The sequence below is a fragment of the Geospiza fortis genome, unplaced genomic scaffold (assembly GCF_000277835.1).
Source record: "Geospiza fortis unplaced genomic scaffold, GeoFor_1.0 scaffold16, whole genome shotgun sequence".
In the NCBI taxonomy this organism is placed as follows: Eukaryota; Metazoa; Chordata; class Aves; order Passeriformes; family Thraupidae; genus Geospiza; species Geospiza fortis.
The window spans coordinates 7,137,200-7,143,011 of NW_005054302.1; the positions used below are offsets into that span (position 1 = coordinate 7,137,200).

Genomic DNA, 5,812 nt, shown 5'->3' on the forward strand with positions numbered 1-5,812 from the left:
TAAAATGCAATTACCAAAATATCACAGATATACATATTAATATTTATTTTCCCTCTCTTATTCCAGGGATATCTTGATAAATGCTTCCCAATTTTGCCAGAAACACAAAGCCTAAGCACAGAAGAAAGGATTAAAGAAATGCAGAAGTTTTTCCACCTGACTGCAACTGGAAAATTAGACACAGAAACTGAAGAAATGATGACAATGCCCAGATGTGGAATGCCTGATACAGGAGAATCCAACATCTGCTGGAACTCGAAAATGGGAAAAGACACATTTAACTTACAAGTAAGTGATATTTCAGGTTTTCTGGGGAAGGGAATTGCTCTGTATTTGACTAGGTGGGTTTCTTTCACAGCCTGAATGAAATTAACCTGTTTTTCTTTGCTGACAGGATTCTCAGTTATACATCTGATCTACCCAGACGGAAAGTGGATGATGCAGTTAGGAGGGCCTTGATGGTATGGAGTGATGTGACTCCACTGCAATTCCGAAAAGTTGACACGGGCCTGGCAGACATTGAGATTAGATTTGCACGTCGTGGTGAGAATACCTGTCCTTTTTAACATACAATGGTCCATATTTTACTCAAAGCATGTATTTTTATAGCCATAGCTTTAAGGAAGAACAAAGAGTTTGAAATTAAATCAAAGTCTCCACAAATTTTATCTACTTTATATCATGCCACCAACTTTCTATGCCATTGTTCAATTTTACTCCTATAAGAGAGTTATAAAAATCCTTTCAGAGTCACAGATGTGAAATGAAGGGAGAATTTGGCCCCAGAATGAGACACTTAAACTTAGATGTTCAAGGTGTTTTTGCCTTGATAAAAATGTGCAAACTACAGAGAAGAGCTCTGTAGAGCAAATTAGCAGCTTCTGAAGATCCAGCCTCCTTAGGCTGCATTCAAGCAGCTTAAGGCAGGTTTACTCAGGCCTAGACCCAGCCTGGTTCCCAGAATAAGCACACTTTGGCAGCTGGGGTGCATTATGTTTGGCCATAGAAAGTCTCTTCTGGTTGATTTGTTTCTAGAAGGAATGGTATCTTGCATCCCAAGACTGCACCAAGGTGCAGCAGCCAAAGTGTGGTAAGTGGGGTGAACAGAAGTCACTTCAGAAATCCATCTGTGATCTGGAGTAGTCTATGGATGTACCTTGAACATGTGCCTGGCATGTAAACTGACAGCTTAGACTCACTAAATGCCTACTTTAAGCTTGTCTGGCTTGCTCTCTAGATCCATTGACAATACTCATTAGAGCACCACTGACTGGTAGTGCAGATCAGGCATCTGGCCTGCAAGCAGATGAGCACCAAAATGTGCAAAGCCTGTGTGTCACTGATGGCAAGAACATTAGGGTGCCATAAAGAGGTGACCTCACGTCCCAGTCAAAGGCAGAAGTGATCCTTCAATCTGGAATGGGTTTTAATTCCATGTCACACACTAGGATTAAGTCTCTACTGCCTGTGTTAGTCGTGCCCTAAGGGCCATCCACATGGTCTGGGAGAAAGGACACAGGATGGCATCTCATTTCCCAACTACTCCTCAGTAAAGTCAGAGACTCACTATGAGGGAGAGGGAAATTTTCCAAGTTGGTTCAACTCTGATCCAGCTCTTGCTCTCGAGGTAGGAAAGAGAAAATTCCACCTGCACTATGACAGAAGCAGATAATACATCAGACCTCAAGGCTGGGAATAAATGAACTTATCTCTACAGAAACATGGTTATCTATCCAAAATCACCATCCATACTAAAATCAGTGCAATTGATAATGTCTACAACTAATATTGCCCAGCACTTTTCAGCATCAAACATATTCACAACAGATATTAACAACAAGATATTAACAACAGTCTTGTCAAGCATTAAGTATTTATTCTGAAATCATCCCTGATTGTGACCTCAGGACCACACTTCTGACAAAAGCTCAGGGAAAAATACTCAGCTCTTCCTGAAACATGCAGTAAACCAAACTATCAAATACAAGATTTGAACTTAAGCGAGGAATTTGGAGAGTGTTTCCCTAAGCCTCTCTTCTCATTTTCACAACCTTGCTGCCATTGCAAGATTTTTTTAACGATTGGTAGCCAGCAAAACTAGCATAAACCAAGAGCATGCTTCTACTTGCTAAAGTTAAATATGACAACTGATCTCATCTGATGACATTGATTTATTTCAAATGCAGAGCATGGTGATGGATCTCCTTTCGATGGAAGAGGTAGAGTACTGGCCCATGCTTTTCTACCTGGAAAAAGCTGTAGCTGAGATACTCATTTTGATGATGATGAAAAATGGTCAGATGTCAATCAAGGTAAATCTCACATGTGTAGATGAAAGGGAAAGGCAAATATTGTACATGTTGGAAGAACACAGCCACAGGAAATACTTTCAATTCCTCTTCACCTTCAGTGCTACTTCAGTACTAACATTTCTATCCTTTTCAACTACCATTATAACTACTAGGGCTTCATTACCATGAACACCTACATAATGCCTCTTCTGACCATCATTTAAAGCACTATTTGCAGGCTAAACAAGGATTGTGAGCCTTTGATTCCTACATAAATTGTGAACAGGTAAATTGACTTGCTTCTAGGAATGTGGTCGATCAAAAGCAGAGTCCAAAAGAGACTCAGAGTCTCTAGAGGCATATGCAAGGAATCAGTAGATTTTTTATAAAATATTACAGTAATAAAAGAAAGCTCAGCAATATGAATCAAAAGCCCTGGGGTTTCATTTCAAGATGGATCGAAATATACAAATTCTCCTGCACTTTCAATTAATTGAATTTCAAAAAGAAATGCCATACCTTTAATATCCACTTATGTGCTTCTATTTTGCAGATGTCAATTTGTTCCTTGTTGCTGCTCATGAATTTGGCCATTCATTGGGACTTGCTCACTCCAATGTCCGTGGAGCTCTGATGTACCCTCTCTACTCATATCAGAACCCACAAACCTTCAGACTGCTTACTACTCGTATCAGAACCCAAAAACTTTCAAAACTTCCAGCAGAGGACAAGCGAAGAATTCAGAAGTTATACGGTAAACTCATGATTAATTTGATTTTTAATCACTGGGGTACAGCTTTCATTTTCCCTGATCGCAAGGGCCTCATCATATTACCAAAAAAGAAAGAAAGTGAACAAACTTGGGAAAACCAACTCCTGCTTACTCTGTCCACTCACTATGTTGCCTCTGTAGCCTGTTCCCACTGCAACCAAGAGGTGACAAAGCAGCAGTGCATGGCCTGCTGCTCTGTCCTCCCACACTCCTGCATTCTGCCAAGCAAATCCTGTGGCCCTTGCTCTGCAAATGAGCTCTTCCAGTGAGTGGTGCTCCTGGCAGGAGAGGAGACGTACTGTGCCACTCACCAAGTTCAGTAAAGGCAGAAACTCCTCAGCAACAGGGGAACATAACTAGAATTGACTCCACAGGACAGAATTTGTCAGGGTTGCTTTTCCTTAGGCACCGCCCCACTCAAGGCATGCTAAAGGAACACTAGGAAGAAAACACAGTTGTCTGCATTGACAATTTTCAGTAGGGTCTCTATGTTTGTGTTTCTCTTCCACAGGGAAAAAGCCATCAAACTCTTGAAGAAAGTGCTTAATGAAGAGCAAAGAATTCACATCTCATTGTTTTGGTCTTCCAAAATAATTTTAATCCTCCGGCTAATTAAGATGGTAAACTCCTGGGCTGCACTTTCTCTCCCTGAATTTTTATGTTGATTTATTTGCACTTTACACTATTTCACCTAACAAAAATAATAATAAAAAAATGTATACTCTGTTTTCTAAGGTTTTCTCTTTCATTCTGGCATTTCACTGAGGCATTAAGTTACTCCTGCATGCATGATAGACAGTCAGACAAGCATCTTTCTGACTAGGGTTATAGGCGCCTAAAGGGCCCGTGTGCATCGACTGATGTCAGAACAGAACAGGGTTTGTTCTTACATCAGTGCTTTGCTTTCAATTCCCATGCATGTCCTGCCACTTCACAGTATTGACTCCTCAGAATCAGTGTGCTTCCCATATGGCTCACACATAGAGGAGGTCTCCACAGTGCTTCCTTCAGTCTGGGCTGGGACATTTTCCCAAAGGGAAAAGCTTTTCATCATCATGTCCTCCCTGGCTTTCCAGAGAAGCAGGTTTGAGAAGCAGTGTCCTCTGTGATAGTCAAGCTCCCTTGGGTTTTTTAAAATTTATTTAAAAAAAAAGAAAGAAAGAAAGAAACAAGGAAAAAACCCAAGGACATTCAAAATCTTCAAAATTCACAAGGTAGAAGGTGTATTTATTAATAGTTTCCAACAGATGGCTCACTGTGCACAGAGATGAGGAGCACAAACACCAGCTCAGTGTCACTGCCAGCATCTTCCCTGTCTCCTAAACCAGTGTTATCCAGTACAAGGAATGACCTTAAGCCAGCCCCCAGAGGGGGCACAGCACAGCAGGGAACGTGGTGCTCACACAATGCAACTCACAGACCAAATAGACCAACACTCTGACCAGTGACTATTTAACTAATGCTGTGGATACTTATAACAAATTTGGTTTAACATGCCCTGGTCAGATTTATTTTTATCTCAAAGCCTCCTTTAGTTGCCAAAAAGGACTGACACTGTCCAACCCAACAGGTAACCTAACACCACACTCACTCCCCACCCCTCAGTGGGATGGGGAGATAAATGCAGAAAAAAAGGTAAAATAAAGGGGTGAAGACAAAGGCAATTCAATAAGACAGAAAAGGAAGGGGAAATAACAAGAAATAACAAACACAAGAAGAAGAATGAAGAAAGAATAAGAAGGGAATAAGAGCTCAGAAAAAATAAAATTAATGATATCAGCAGCCTTAGCAATGCATATTAAGGGTGTTACACATAAATATTCACAGATATGTGATCAAAAGACCAGAGGAGCTACTAAAAGTGTAAGTATGCCCTGCCCCAGTGATGTCCTCTTGAATTTTTCTTCACAGCGCAAACTGCAAATTTAATCCCAAATCTTTAGTCATCAAATTTAAAGCATATTAATATTTTTGGTTTTTTTTTATAAAATTAGATCTTCAACAAAACCTGCCTCAAATGGGATGCTCTTAATGGCATTATTATGCTGTTTTCATTCTCAAAAATGCCTCCATGAAGTAGCACCATTGACATCAATGGAATTATTTGGGATTCATCTATTAGAGTAAAAATGTTAGCAAAGCACTAGAGAAAATATTATCTGGTTTGGCTACTTTTACAGCAGGAGCCACCACAAGCCAGAGAGCTACAGGTAATCATTCTTTGTTGGACAAGGCTGAGGAAAATTATTAAGGGGTGAAAATTGTTACTGTTTTCCGTCAGCCCTAAAGTTTACAGACAATAAAACAAAAATCATAGAGAGAAGCAGCAGGCTGCTCAGGTATATAGAAAAATAAGAAAGTCTATCCACATCAGGAAAATAGAAAACATTAGAGGTCTTCTACTTGGCCACATGAAATGATCTGACAGAGCTGCTGTACTGTGGGCAGTGAGAGAGTCACTACTTCTTGCAACTCAAAAAGCAACACACTCCCAATTAAATGCTGTGGAAGATTTTAAAAGAAGAAGGAGGTACATTTTTACACAGCAAGCAATTCAGTTATGGAATTCATTAACACAGAGTATTCAATGACAGTGGTGACCCAAACTCATAAATGGAATTTGAAAGGTTTAGGTATATTTTTGTAGCATAACAGCTACTAAGCATGAGGGTATGGTGGGAAGTAGAGTCTCACTGTTTTGCTGAATAACAAAGGTAGGATCTAAATTGACCCAGTTGTGCTAACATTG

General features: G+C 40.1%; 1 pseudogene; it reads left to right on the forward strand.

Annotated features, from left to right (window-relative positions):
* LOC102045552 overlaps nt 1-3,597 on the forward strand; it is a 12,340-nt pseudogene extending 8,743 nt beyond the window's left edge.
* Nucleotides 3,598-5,812: the final 2,215 nt, after the last annotated feature.